The sequence below is a fragment of the Aptenodytes forsteri genome, unplaced genomic scaffold (assembly GCF_000699145.1).
Source record: "Aptenodytes forsteri isolate BGI_AS27 unplaced genomic scaffold, ASM69914v1 Scaffold93, whole genome shotgun sequence".
In the NCBI taxonomy this organism is placed as follows: domain Eukaryota; kingdom Metazoa; phylum Chordata; class Aves; order Sphenisciformes; family Spheniscidae; genus Aptenodytes; species Aptenodytes forsteri.
This window is the reverse complement of record NW_008794665.1, coordinates 4,370,042-4,385,291: the sequence shown is the minus strand read 5'-3', so window position 1 is coordinate 4,385,291 and position 15,250 is coordinate 4,370,042. Positions and strand designations below refer to the sequence as shown.

Sequence of the window (15,250 nt, the reverse complement as noted above, 5' to 3'; positions counted from 1 at the left end):
CTGGTGGGGTGGTGTGAGAAGCAGAAAAGGCCTTGACTCTGTCTAAGTACTGCTCAGCAGTAACTAAACCATCAGTGCATTATCAACATTATGCTTATCCTAAATCCAAAGCACAGCACTATACCAGCTACTAGAAAGAAAATTAACTCTATGCCAGCCAAAACCAGGACAAAATTTTTTGAGGTGACATTAATGCAACCATGCTGTAACTGAGTTATACATAAATGTTTTTTTTTTTTTTTTCTTATAAGATAGGTAATATTACCATGTGCCGATGGAGTTAATGAGAAAAATGAGTTTCAAATAATAAAATATACTGACTACAAACAGACAACTTCCAGGATAATGATACAGATGGGTTTAAACACACTTTAAGTAAAGCAAATGTTTGTGTGTTGTCAAGAATAGGTGTCTTTTCGGGATTCAATTTTTTTTTTCCCCCGAACTAGAGTCTGTCTGCAAGTTAAATTTAAGTTAGTATAGCTATAAGAAAGCATAACTATGTAAAGGTATATATATTCTTTTAATCACCCTTATTTACCCTTATCCATTATTTTTTCAGTATATGCTTCTGTCTTACTCAGGTTGAGTCAGTTGATTTTTATTCAGTAGGTAAACTCCTGACGAAGACTTTCTTATGTCCTTGTATTTCCATTAATTGATACTTGTATTGGGTATGTGTGGCAAAATTTGGGTAGCAGGGTGGGGAGGTGTTGTGGTTTAACCCGGCAGGCAGCTAAACACTACACAGCCATTTGCTCACTCCCCCCCTGCCCCCGAGTGGGATGGGGGAGAGAATAAGGAAAGAAAAAAAAAAAGTAAAATCCATGGATTGAGATAAAGACAGTTTAATAGGACAGAAAAGGAAGGGAATATAATAATGATAAAAGAATATATAAAATGTGATGCACAATGCAATTGCTCACCACCCGCCGACCAATGCCCAGCCAGTCCCCGAGCAGCGGCCCCCCCGGCCAGCTTTCCCCAGTTTATGTACTGAGCATGACGTCACATGGTATGGAATGTCCCTTTGGCCAGTTTGGGTCAGCTGTCCTGGCTGTGCCCCCTCCCAGTTTCTCACTAGCAGGGCATGGGAAGCTGAAAAGTCCTTGACTAGTGTAAGCGCTACTTAACACACTGATGTTTTAGTTGTTGCTATCAACGTTATTCTCAACCTAAATCCAAAACACAGCACTGTACCAGCTACTAGGAAGAAAATTAACTCTATCCCAGTGAAACCAGGACAGGAGGCTGCAGGTGTGGCCTTTGTGGGAAGAGTCGGGGACTGCCTGCTAGACACAGCCATTTCCAGATGGCTCTGCAACGGACCCAGCACACAACAGAGCTGAGCCCATCAGCCAAGTTGGTGCCTCTGTGAAAATATATTTAAGAAAAGGCAGAAAATGTGAGACAGACAAAGGAGGAGGGAACAAGAAGAGTGAGAAACGGCAGAGAAGGAGGAGGAGGTGCTCCAGACATCGGCAGTGGATATTCCCCTGCAGCCTGTGGAGAACCTATCCTGGAGCAGGTGGGTATTCCAGAAGGACTGCAGCCCATGCAGAGTCTGCACTGGAGCAGATTTGCCTTGAGAGGAATTGTGTCCCATGGAGAGCCCAGGCTGGAGTAGAGGAAAAGAGAGAGGGAAGGAGTGGAGGAGAGAAACCAATGTGTACTGACCATAACTCCCATTCCCTCGTGCCACTTTGGAGAGGGTAGAAGAATCTGGACTGAAGGAGTGAAGTTGAGCCTGGGAAAAGTGGGGAGGAAAGGTGGTGTTTTAATGTTTGCCTTTTTGTTTCTCACTCCCTGAATCTGTTTTAACTGGCAATAAAGTAAAGTTAATTTTCCCCAAGCTGAGTCTGCTTTGCCTGTAATGGTAATTGCTAAGTAATCTCCTTGTCGTTATCTTGACCTACAAGCTTTTCATTCTATTTTTTTCCTCCTGTACCTTTAAACCAAAATAAAGGTTCTGCATATGCAAATTAGTAGTTTTCTTGGTTTAATTTAAAATGATCTATATAGGGAATGCTGAACCATAAAATTGAGCTTATGGAAAGCATGGTGCTCTTCAATTTAATTCTGTGCTTTCTATTTCCTGCCCAATATTTTCTTTCATGCTGTTCCTTAGTGGGACTTGTCCTGCATTCCTTGTGCATGGTTACTGACAAATAGACTGAAGTTCAGGATATCGTAGGTAAGAGAAGCTAAAAAATGATCAAAATATTCTCATTCTTAGGATGTAGCTATATGATATGTGTCCTTTGTCAGTCATTCCTGACCCTACACAGCAGTTGGTGGCTTCATTGCTTGCCAGACCTGTTAGTAGCTTCACTGAGCTACGGGCTTGGAGCTTGCAAGCTGTCAGCAGGACTCGCATTTCTTCCTCAGCCTCGCAGGCAAGGTGAGGCTGTGCTGGGGATTGGGGACTTGCAAGGTCCTCACAAAACTCAAAGTAGGTTATCTCAGATCATCCCTGCTTGGTGGGCTCTTCTTGGAGAGACTGCCTTGGCCCAAAGGCTTCCTCTGTCCCCACCAGACTTGGAGGGGCTGGGGCTCCTGGAAGCTCTGGGTCTGTCACTGGGTCTATTTATGTCAAACAGATTGTAGGCATTTATGTATATATTTGTCTTTAGTATATTGGATCAGTGTTTTGTTGAAGTATTTGTTTATGTTCTTGGGGAGGAAATAAAGGTCTTGTGGATAACTTGTAAACCAGTTTCAGTGATCTGTTTTGCTTAAGTTTAGGATTAAAATCTACATTAGGGTTCCTGTTTCTTCATTAGAATAGGGATGAAAATGCTTTCAAGTATAAGTGAAGTTATTAAGAACTTACTTCAGTAGTCCATATGCAAATATTCCAGATTTTTGGATTCAAGACAGTGTAAATATACAATAGATTTTTCTGCTATGCAAAATAAATATATTCTAATTAATGGTTGGACTGGTTCAATGTTCTTATACTTCCAAAATATATAGTGACACTTTCTGTAAGGGGGGAAAAAACAAATCATTCAAGTAAAAGCACTGATATGACTGTCTGATTTGTATTTCCACTACTGATTATAATTCTATTCATACGTATCTGTGGATCATTAAAAAAGTTGTAAGCAAAATTTGCAGTTTCTTTCGTGTTTTGCTTGTCTTACAGCATAGAATAAAAAGTTTCTGAACTCTCACAAAGTCTATAGCTGATAGCAAACGTAATTGTGTGCTTAAATAGTCCTAAATTTGTTTGTCCGATATGTGTTCCCACCCATTCTAGACTACAAAATACACTGATGCTAGTTCAAGTATTCCGTTTCCTGATAAATGATTCAATAGGACAGCTTTATTGTAATGATATCAGTTTAATGAAGGGATAAAAATATGAGAATAATGATTAAAATCTGTCAAAATTAATTGTAATCATATGTTTTTATAGCAGAGTTGCCCAGAACAGAATTAATTCTTGCCTACTGTAGTGAATAACTTGCATACAGCAGTTTTCTGTACTCTTTATAAAAAAACCTATTGTAATATAAACAGATCTTACTAGATGGAGTAAAAATTTAGTGTCTGCATAGTGCTAAAATAGAACATGCTGATTTTTAAAATTTAGGAAAATATGGCTGATATATCCAACTCTTATTGTAAGCAATATCTCTAAATTAATTTGCAACATTGTGTTTATCATTGTTTGGAATGTGTTTGTTTTTTTTTTCCTGAGAAGGCTGAGATCCCATTAAGTGTCTAATATAACAGTGTGTTTTACATACTTGTGCAGGCTTTGTTGTCTGTAAAACTGTTAAACTTCTCAAATCGTAAAATGAAGAAAATTGTGTCTTATTTTTTTACTTGCACCTTTTAAGTTAACTTTCTGTCTCAGAGACTGGATATAATTTCATATCTCATGATTGGGTAGACTTTATTAGCAATGAAGATACTGATCTTTCTTCATTGCCATATTTGCAGTGTGGAGAGAACATGGTAAGAGTGCCATATCATCAGCAGTAGGTGATGTTGCTTATTAATATTCACTACAAATAGTAGTAATTGGTTTTCCTCCAAATTAAAGGAAAGGCAAATGATTATACAATAAATGTTACAATTTCTGGAATACTTTCTCACAGATTTACATATCTAGTTGGGAACCTAATGGGTCTTAGGGCTTGTAGATGGAGTGGAAAAGTTGCATGTGCATTATTAACCTGAGTCTGTGTAACTTAAGAGTTAAAATGTTTCAGCTCCCACCTGCGTGAAGTATTTTAAGTAAGGGGTGCATTAGGACTGTAAGTGAAGTACTCTCAGCTGAACTATGATTATTCAGGTATCTTCCAAACATATTTCTCTTGAGTTGCTGGAAATGGCTTTGAATGCCAGTTGTAAGCCCCGACATCTGTAACGGAGGGGAGTGGCTAGGCTGACAGAAGCGCATATACGGATCTCATATTGTTCTTTTGCTGCTATTCAAATTCAGAACTCTTGCGATCCGGTCAAGCTAAGGAGAAGACAAATTAGCACAACTGTGTGCATAAACACTTGGTTAAATATTATCTTTTCTTAGATTTAAAAAAATTGTTGGCGTGTGCTGTTGCAATTTGTATAGAATTTATAGAATACTTGTGATTTAGTTTTGCTCTGGAGGTTTTTTTTTTTTTAATTTTTATTCCAGGTACATAATTTTAAGGACGGTATCTTTCATTTTACTGTTGCAGATCAACTCTAAAGTTGTTTTTCTGTCATCTTTAGCCATGTGTTCTCTTTGTACTAGGCTTACTTGATCTAAAGCTGTTTGATTTTTAATAAATTTCTGGTTTTGATCGTGTAGGACAGATCTTTTTCTGAAACACAGAATACGTAGTAATTCAGGTTGATGTAAATTTTTTTTGCAATTGCATAAAGAAGTTTTGCAGGTGCAAAATCTCTGCAGTTGTGTAAGATGGAAAGAATGTACTATGAATTAGACAATTAACCACTAGTTACAGGTCACAAAAACCCACTAGAATGTTGTATTCTAATAGCAATCTTTCCTGTTATTGAACATATACTACTATAGTAATTTAGGAAAATGCTGAGTTGGTATAAGATCTGTACCAAAAATACTTTAAACAACCAGCATTTACTTAAAATTGTACTTAAATATGATTTATTTTACTTTTTGTGTGAGAGGAAGCACCTGTGTTTATGCTCTCACTTCTATAGACTCAAAAAATAGTGATGATAACAGCAATGTCTTAGAAACCTCTGTATGTGCCAGTACCTTGTCAGTATGCAAGACAGACACTGATTGTTAAATGTGAAATAATTTTGGATTAATTTATTCTACCTGCACTGCACATGTTTTTTTCTATAAATTACCTCGCAAAATACGATTTGGTATTGCGGGAATTTGTATTATTGTGTAGCATGGAGGTGATTAAAAAAATTGTCCTTTTATTTGATGTTCAAGTATAGAGATTTATTATTAATTTATTTTGTTACATTTGATTGTTAAATGTGAAATAATTTTGGATTAATTTATTCTACCTGCACTGCACATGTTTTTTTCTATAAATTACCTCGCAAAATACGATTTGGTATTGCGGGAATTTGTATTATTGTGTAGCATGGAGGTGATTAAAAAAATTGTCCTTTTATTTGATGTTCAAGTATAGAGATTTATTATTAATTTATTTTGTTACATTTATATTCTAACAAAACAAGCAGTGCTCTTCTGCAGGATTACCATGTTTCACAAGTTCTGACCTTGTTTTCTCCAAAGCAAAACAGATTCATGCAGGCTATATGTAGTCCTTAATACAAGTCTTGCATGAGTAAAAATTTCCAAGTTACTATCTCGGTTCATGTAGGATCATGTAGTATATTTCTGTCTGTACTGTGAAGCCTCATACCTCATCTGAGTGCTTTAAACTATGGAGAAAATGTGAGGAAGCCTTAGAACTTTCCATTAAACCTTAGTTTTGCTGTAAAGTGTTCAAACAAGGGAGTCAAACCACAAACTGGAAAATTTTAGTAAGTACAACGTAATTGTAGTTTTGTGGTTATGTATATCTACTCCACTCTTGTTGAAGTCACACTGAAATGTGACTGCATTCCAGTAATTGATCTTGGAGCAATTGAGTTGGAGTGAGTCCAGAGGAGGGCCACGGAGATGATCAGAGGGCTGAAGCACCTCTCCTATGAAGACAGGCTGAGAGAGTTGGGGTTCAGCCTGGAGAAGAGGAGGCTCCGGGGAGACCTTACTGCAGCCTTCCAGTACCTGAAGGGGGCCTGCAGGAAAGCTGGAGAGGGACTTGTTACAAGGGCACGTAGTGATAGGACAAGGGGTAGATTTAGATTAGATATAAGGAAGAAATTCTTCACTATGAGGGTGGTGAGGCACTGGAACAGGTTGCCCAGAGAAGTTGTGGATGCCCCATCCCTGGAAGTGTTCAAGGTCAGGCTGGATGGGGCTTTGAGCAACCTGGTCTGGTGGAAGGTGTCCCTGCCCATGGCAGGGGGGTTGGAACTAGATGATCTTTAAGGTCCCTTCCAACCCAAACCATTCTGTGATTCTATGATATTTGTAAACAATGAAATACACAAGTGGCTTACTTGGTAACACACCTAAAACTTTTATAGCGTGTTGGGAAGGTAGTTATTGCCTGTGGCAAAGGTACTAAGCTCCTTTAGAGAACAACATAGTCATAGAATACATTTTTATAAGATCTTGGAGAGGTCTCAAAACCCCATATGCCACCACATCCTCCCATTGACTGGTTGGTAGTCCGTTTATATTGACCTTAAAATGAAATGTGTGTAAGGGTTCACTTTTAACTTCACATGAAATCTTATTTTGAGTATGTAAACCAATGTAACATGTATAGTGTATGCACTTATAGTGGGTACTGTTGCATATTAAAAGAAGATTTTCACTGAACCGTACCTCAGGTGCTGGATTTCATCATGTCTGAGGTGTTTACTCCCTTTCTGAAGCACAAAAGATATTTTTATATATTTTTAATTTTATTTTTAATTTATATATGGGTGTGTTATATACACGTGTGTGTGTGTGTCACTAAGCTAACTAATGGCTTTCAGTTACCAGTGATCCAAGGTGACATTTTCACCACTCTATGACTAAATGTGAAAAATGATTTTCAAAGTTATCAGGAAATACTCAGCAAATACGAAGCTAGCAATATTCATATGCTGGAGTATAGCTTAGAACAAACCTTTCCTTCTCATCTCTCTTTCCTTGTTATTGCTCCAAAAGCCTATTTTTCTCCCATCTGTATTTATCTTCAGCAGCATGAGATATTTGCCCCAGTTTTTGAGACAAAAATGAATTTTGTCTCTATCAATTAGATTATCTTTCTGTTCTTTTAATTCTTACTCAATAATAACATATTCTCAAATTATAGCTGGATAAGCATATGTCTGGCTTTTCTTAAACACCTTCAGGAAATTTCTCTTCAGAAAGTTACTGGTTTGGGTTATCAGGCCATCAAGGCAATTTCTTCTTTTCTCACAATTTATATTCAACTAAAATTTGCTGTGTGATTTTTACTTCATTGATTTTAATTTTTAAATTCCAAAATAATCCATGTCATAGTTATGTTATATAGAACCAGGCTTTGAATAGCTCATAGCTTCTAAATTTTAGCAACTTTAAAGGTTCCCCCCCCCCAGCTTTATACTTCAGAACCTTTTATTCCCTCAAAATAAATTTTTATGAGGAAAAAAAAAAAAAAGCAAGGTTGGAGTCTCAAATGAAACTGTCTAAAATCAAGTATGCATACCTAAATTGTTTTACCTGTTTTTTCTGTGATGGTAAGCACAAGTGAATGTAGGTAAATTAGATGTTTGCATTGGTGACTGAAAAATTATTTCATGGAGGAATATTAGTTCTTGTCATGTGTTTTGAATAGGATTTTAAAAGTCGTGTGACTTAGGAATACATTGGTTTTCAGTGAGACTTTTTTTTTTTTTTGCTTAGTTTACATCTAACTATAGTAAATTCAGTTGGCCAGGGACTGTGCTCTATACCAACGATAAATCTCAGGCACCAAGGCCGACTGGCATCACACAATTTATGTCTACACAGCTAAATTCTTTTTCTGTAAAGTATATTTACAATAAATTTACAGTTCTTCCTCCCTTTATTGCTTTGCTATGTGTACTAGTTGGCTTGTGGTATTTAAGTATCTGAGTATGAAAATACTTTGATTTCTGCAATGTTGTATACAATATGCACCATGTATAGAGACAGCAGTAATGTAAATTGCAAATGGAAGGCATAATTTTTCAAAGGTAGGCATGTCTTTGAAAAATGTCTGTAGCTATATGACTAATGCATGGCTTGACTGAATAAACATTCTGCATATTGTCAGCTATTCGTATGGCTATGTATTTGTGCACATACATGCAAAGTATTTTGCACAACCAAGTGGTGTTAATGCTTGCTGTTAATAGATGGTTGAAAATCACTCCTGTGTGACCAGAAAGATTTAAGCTGGTAGCTGCCACTGTGTCTGAATTACGTTAAAAAAGAAAGAAAGAATGCTGTAAATGTACTGTACTGATGTAAGCACTTTCTATTTATGTAGTTTCTGAATGTGCTGTAGGCTATCATTGGCATATTTTTTCCCCTTGTGCTTCACTAGAGATTTCCACCTGGGAAATCAATCACACCAGCTCCTGGCACATATAATGAACCACGCACAGCTCTCGAGTCCTACAAAACATCAGGAATGAAAAAGATCTATTTGGTCAAACTGCTGTTCGATTTACTCGAGACTGCAAGCTAGAAAAAACACCAGGTTTGCAGTTAATCCAAATACTGCTGGTATTCAGGGTACGTAACCTAATATTAGTAAGACTGATACTCTAGGACATCAGTAATTAATCTTGTAATTGAAAATACAGTACATATGAAATTAATTTGAAATGAAAATACTCTAAGAATTAGAGAAAATGTACATATTGGATTTTGGCCAAAGGAATGCAAATATGGTTTCCAACTCACCATTATTTTGGGTTTCTAGGAAATCTGAACACTTATCTATGCAAACTGATTTATAATAGTATGTTCGGTTTACTTAATTTATAGGATTGCTACCTAATGAAGAAGCAATATGAATAGCATCTGGGGATGCCGGATTTCTTCTTTTTCCCCATTTAGGGCTATTATTAAATAAGGCTGTTCCTCTAAAATACAAGCTCTGTAGCTAACTATCAACAAAATACCAAAGATGCAATCTTAATATGGAAAGCATGACTTTACGTAAGTGAATACATGAATAGTGAATTATGCTTTCACTCTACTGGCAAGATTGTATCTCACACCAGGTTAGTAGTGGTATGTGGATGGAAGGGCAAGTGGGAGAATGCATCTCCAAAAGACACATTCTCATAGCATGCTCTTTTGTGGTTGATGCATGATTATGTAAAGTCAGTGGTACTTGGTGGCTTTCCCAGTTCTTTTTGGTCATCTGATGTGACCAGTCACATTGTTGAACAGAGACGTGGTGCCCTCTGTAGCTTTTTTGCATTTGCTTCTCTTTGTTTTGTCCTCAAGTACTCATGTGTCATGTGAGTCATCTGCAACTCGGCGGTTTCCTTGAAGCTCACTTTTTGCTCTGCATGACAAATGTAGCGGTTGTGTTTTATCTACCGACTTGCATGTCAGCTGCCTGTGCCATCTATGTAAATTATGTGTGTCCTACCACTATTTTATCTGCATTTACACCCTGCACAGAAAAGAGGGAAACATTCAGAAATGCCTTCTGAATGACACCACAATGTCATCCTCAGATCTCATCACACACCCGGTCTCAGACCCTGATCAGTCAGAATGAGAGGTATTGTCCTTGGCACCTTCTACGTTTTCTGTGCTGAACTGCATGAATGAGCTGAAGCAATTAATTTAAGAGACTGAGCAGAAGATCTTTTTCGTACCCCACCATACTTTGGGGTGAATGTTCTGAGGCTTTTTGGAGGTGTGTGTGCTGATAGTAATTACAGAGACGCAAGATACCATGATACCATGTATTTAAGTTTTTGATGTAAAAACCCTTGTCTGATTCTTCTGAATAATGTTGAGGACATTACTCAGAAGGTGATACTCATTCTTTCTATATTTACCAGTGCTGCTGAGGATACAGTCTTAACTCCTCTCTCCTTTGCTGTTGACAGATGTTAATTTTGAAATAGCTTTTCAGCTCACCTGTCAACTCCTTACTAGCAAGCCTTTAAAGTATACCTGGAAGCCTTATGCTTGTCCTCTTCTGTTGAACATAGCTGTGCATCACATTAGATGCCTCAATTCTAAACACCGTCATCAGAGATTACCCAGTACAATTTGCTTCCCTCTTATCAGTCCAAATATTTTATTAGCTTCTGAAGCCTACTTTAGTACAACGCAAAATCTCCATTGTTATGTGAGTCTGTACAGTAGTTTCCCCTCTACCAAAAAAAAAAAAAAAAAGAAAAGAAAAAGGGGATAGGGAGATTTCCAGAAGAATTACCTTTTCAGACCATAAAGAGGAGGGCAACCCATATTGGGCTTGGACCGATGATGTTTAGTGTAGCTCTGAAATCAGTTACAGCAAAAAAGCCTTTTTACCTCCAGAAAGATTTCACACCATGGAAGACCTGATTCAGCACTTAAATGGTCATTGTATCCCAGTGGTGAAATCCCCATAGTAATGAAAATGAACATTTAAAAAAATGTATATTTGGCATGTGTAAGGACAGTAGCATTTGGATCTTCAGCTCCTCGATGTTTACTTTTTTTGGAAAAACAAGATTTTTGTACTCCTGACCCTGCTGATTATCAGATGACTGTAAAAAATACGTCTTTAAAAAGAAAGTAAAGAAGATTAAAAATGCCTGAGAATTTTAGAAGTTATTTTATTTTTTTTCCAAATGAGTAATACTTTTGAAGAGTTATTTGTATTTAGTGAAAAAGAGAACTAACCAATGAGAAGAGAGCTAGGTATTGAGTATGCCCAGATAAACATGCCTACACTTCTGTTCCCGCATTTATATTTTTGCTTTTTTGTAGAAATTATGAGTTTAAAGGCAAAACCAATCATTTTTGACACTTTTTGTCGTATAAAGCAGAATGTATTTTACTCACAATGGTGTTAAATCTGGGTTTTTCTGTGCAGTTAAAAGGACAACTTATGATTATGAAGTTACCTAAATGTTAGAGAAGAAATGGCAAAAAAGATTGGTGGTGAATTAGACATTTTACTAGTTGTTTTTGGAATAACAAGTTCTGAGGCTCTTCAGCTTTCCTACATAAATTTTTGTGGCATAGTCTTTCTGTTCTTTGTCACAACTTCCTTATCTCTATTTCAAAATAATAATCCCTTGAAAATATGTTATTCACTACTTGCTTAATGTGTCATGGAGTCTTGTATTACAACCTGGTTCTGTCTAAATCATCATACTGAAGGGAGTAACAATTTAAGGACATGATTAATTCTAAGCATTGTAAAGTTCCATTGCCAGAGTTCCATGTTTATGTTGAATCACAGCTGAAAGCAAAATATATTATCATCTGATTATATTCACAGATTAATAGCCTATTGTTTTTGAAATATATAAACTTAAATTGTTAGTCCTTCTGCCCTAATTTCCAAGAGAATCATGCTCATTCATCATTGCTGCTATTTGAATACTTAAATCTAATTTGATTAAAGTGTAGAGTATAAAGACATAGTTTAACATGCTAAAATGTGAGAAATGTGATTAGGAAGTGGATAAGTTAGGAAGGTAAGATAAAGATCACGGTAATGGGATAATGAAAAATTTTTAAAAACCTAGAGCATCATATATGTTTACAGTAAACCCCTGTATCCTCTTTAGCAGTAAGAAGAGCCTTAAAACTAGCACAAATTTTTACCTCAATATTCAACATAAAGATCTGTTTCCTACAAAGATTAAGCTGCTATAAAAGAATAAATCTGGAGGTTGGAGTGTGTTTTGTCCCTTTCCATTTGCCACACTTAAGCAGTAAATGCTCTATTGTTTAGGGGCTAAATTTGTGCTACGCTGCTGATGTCTGAGGCGGTCTCATTCTCTGATCGTTAAAAACATGACCATTGCTCCCTTTCATACCTGGTTTTCCTATCCACAGAAATCGAGATGATGGTTTGTGCCCAGTCACATCAGGATGAGGAATCAGTGTGCAGGTAAGGAATGTGCTTTGACCCCGAGGTGTAGAAACACGTGTATCCCACAGTGTAGACATTTCTTGAATGAGTTCTTCTTTGTATTAGTAATTTAGCTCTCTGTTATACTGCAGTATAACTTTTTACTAGCTTTCGTATGCTTGCATGTGTAACAAAATATCCCTTGTTGGAATATTGACCTCTAGATCTAGCAGCTAGGATCATGTTACTTCAGCTAAGAGAGTCCGCTCTATTAGGCTGTATTTTTTGTTCTGGTGCCGAAGTTAGAAAAAGAGCCACGATAAAGTTTACTTCCCTTTACAGCACAGTTTCATGATTAGCGTTCAAGTCCTCTTTAGGTCTATACTGAATTCCTTTACCTCCTGTTTTATCTTTTTGTTACAGATTCCCTATAATAAATCATGCATTTAGACTTTAGCATAGAATAATCTTTCTGCAATTTTAAAGTATGGCTACAAATAGCTCGACAGACGATTCAATGTGTTTCTTATAAAGTAATTTTAAGGAAAAGAGAAGAAACTAAGCAAAGTTTACCAGTCTTGCAGAACACACCAGTGACTAGCATTATCACCTGTGCTTTTCTTTGAAAAGTTCTTGATCAAGAGCAGATTATTTTGCAGCCAGAAGATGCATCTAGGGATTTAAATTTTATAGAAATACACTTCCACACATCTACTCAAAGAGAAACTTCACTAGGTGATAATCCCACCTCCGTTTGTAGAAAATAATTAATTACGGTGTTTTCAACTACACTGACAATGATAAAATGTAATACAACATTGCCTGATTTAACAGTTGGTAATTTTATGCCATACTTTTGGTTTTACAGAATCCTTGGTACTGCTTTCTGCTTACAGTATTTATAAATGTTCTATTACTCATTCAAGTATGTTTTTACACAATAAAATCAATTTTTAAATGTACTCCTCCCTTTTCTGTACATTTTACTTTATAACATTTTGTAGAAGGAAAAATACATTTAATGACTTTTATTTAAATAAAGATGTAAAATTTAGCTAAGAACTAAAAAAAATTAAATTACAAAATTACCGCTTTCCTCAATTGTCAGATGGTTAAGGTGTTCTACCATTCATGCTCTCTCAGATTCTTTGTTAGCAAATATGCTATGTGACCATCTGAGAATCCTCCTAAAAGGCAAAAGGATGCATTTTGCCAAATAGATTAGCTGCTGGGATAGATTTTTCTGAGTGTTGCAAAAATGGAAATAAGTGAGTTCTCCCAGGTGTTAATCAGCCAAACTAAACTGCTCACATATATTATCATGGCAATTAATTGTAGATATATTTAGAGATGACACTTGTTTAATAAAGGGCAGAACAGTACACTGAAGATACTTCATGTTTGCAGGCCTATATAATAAAACCAGTTGCTAGCAAAGATTGGTGATTCCTGTCTTCATTTTGAAAATTTTTACTTAGCCTTTCAGGACAACGGAGCATACACATGTAACTAACATGTGCATACACATAGATATGAGATTCTACCGATTGATTGAAGTAGACTGCTAAGAAGTTCTGAACCTTAATGTAAAAATCTCTTTAAGCCAAAAACGTGCCTAAAGAATTAAAAAGAATAAAATGTCTGCAGTTAACATTTTAAAATTTCAATATTGGGAAATATTATTCAATATTATTAAAATATTTCAAAATTTAAAAGTATTTTTCACAAGACGTAATCTCAGGATTACTGGTTTTTGTTCTTTCTTCATTAAGATCTTTGTATACAAACTTCTTGGAAGGAAAAAAAGAGTTGCATAAAAGTTGTGAGTAGTAGAAGAATATAAATAAGGAAAGATACATGCTTCTAAATCAACTTCACTCTTCCCTACAGCAGTTGTATATCTGTGGCTGGTTCAGCACCCACAGGAGTACTGCCTCTTTTCTCTGCTAACATGGATTCTAGTTTTTTGGAAAGAACTTGTGAGTTTGTAGACTTATGGCTCTAGCCAATTGCTTTGACTTCTCTTTCCTGATCCTAGGGCTTATTGTCATCCTGTTTTTTGGTTTGTTTTTTTTTTGGGGGGTGGGGGGGTGGAGGATTTTTTTTTTTTTTGGTGTTTAAGAGCAACTTTTAATGTCATATATCAATTCTTGTGACAAATTCCATACATGTGGCACTGTATATTGGAAGCCCTGCAGTGTTACTGTTGTCATGTAGATCTAAAGACATCTGAAACAACTTCTACCTTGGGTACCTATTGTGAAGTTATTTGTCCAATTATTCTAATAAACAGCAGTACTGAAATTTTGGTTAGAAAATAAAGATAGCTCTGGTAATTTGAATCAAATATCAGTTGAAGTCCAAATACATGCTCTAGCTGCAGCACTGTTGCTATGTTTTTCTTAAAATATGTCAATACTTAGATCTTATTAATCATGAAAACTGGGTACTTCTATGCAGATGTTTTCCAGGAAGGAAACAAATTTCTGCTTTGAGATTTTGATTGTTACTGTGAAAGTGAGAAACACAATCATTTTAGAATGATGAAAAATACCTTGGCCTCTTTTTTTTGGGGGGGAAGTATATTTGGAATAAACCAATAGAAATGCATTTTTCTCTCACTTCTCGCTGTCATACCTGTTTGCCAGCCAACAAACTGAAAGATTGGCTTCCTTTTTGACTAATTTTGGCTATGACAGCTTCAGTATACTCACTTATTAATCAGAAAAATTGTTATTTTACTGCATGAGAAACAATGAATCACTTCCCTGTGTCATATTTTATTATTGATTGAGTTTTCTAAGGGTGACAAATTCTAGTACTTTTTTGTATCCCAGATCTTTAGCGGATAGCTTACTTGTATTTATATTTTGAACAGCTGCTTAAAAATGAAATGTCTGGTGTACTGGGTTTGTGTGGCAAGGTTTTGGTAGCGGGGGGTGGGGGCTGCAGGTGTGGCTTCTGTAAGAAGCTGCTGGGAGCTGCCCCCATGTCTGACAGAGCTAATGCGAGCTGGCTCCAAGACAGACCCACCGCTGGCCAAGGCTGAGCCCATCAGTGACAGTGGTAGTGCCTCTGGGATAACATATTTAAGAAGGGGGGAAAAAAAAAAAACCCAACTGCGCACC

The 15,250-nt window shown here is 36.4% G+C and overlaps 1 long non-coding RNA gene across 1 annotated transcript in view; it reads left to right on the top strand.

Moving 5' to 3' along the window:
- Positions 1-15,250, top strand: part of LOC109279305 — a 61,043-nt gene that overhangs the window by 39,351 nt on the left and 6,442 nt on the right. The window contains exon 2 of the long non-coding RNA XR_002086116.1: positions 12,107-12,161. This is a non-coding gene — a long non-coding RNA (uncharacterized LOC109279305). The remainder of the gene's footprint in view (positions 1-12,106; positions 12,162-15,250) is intronic.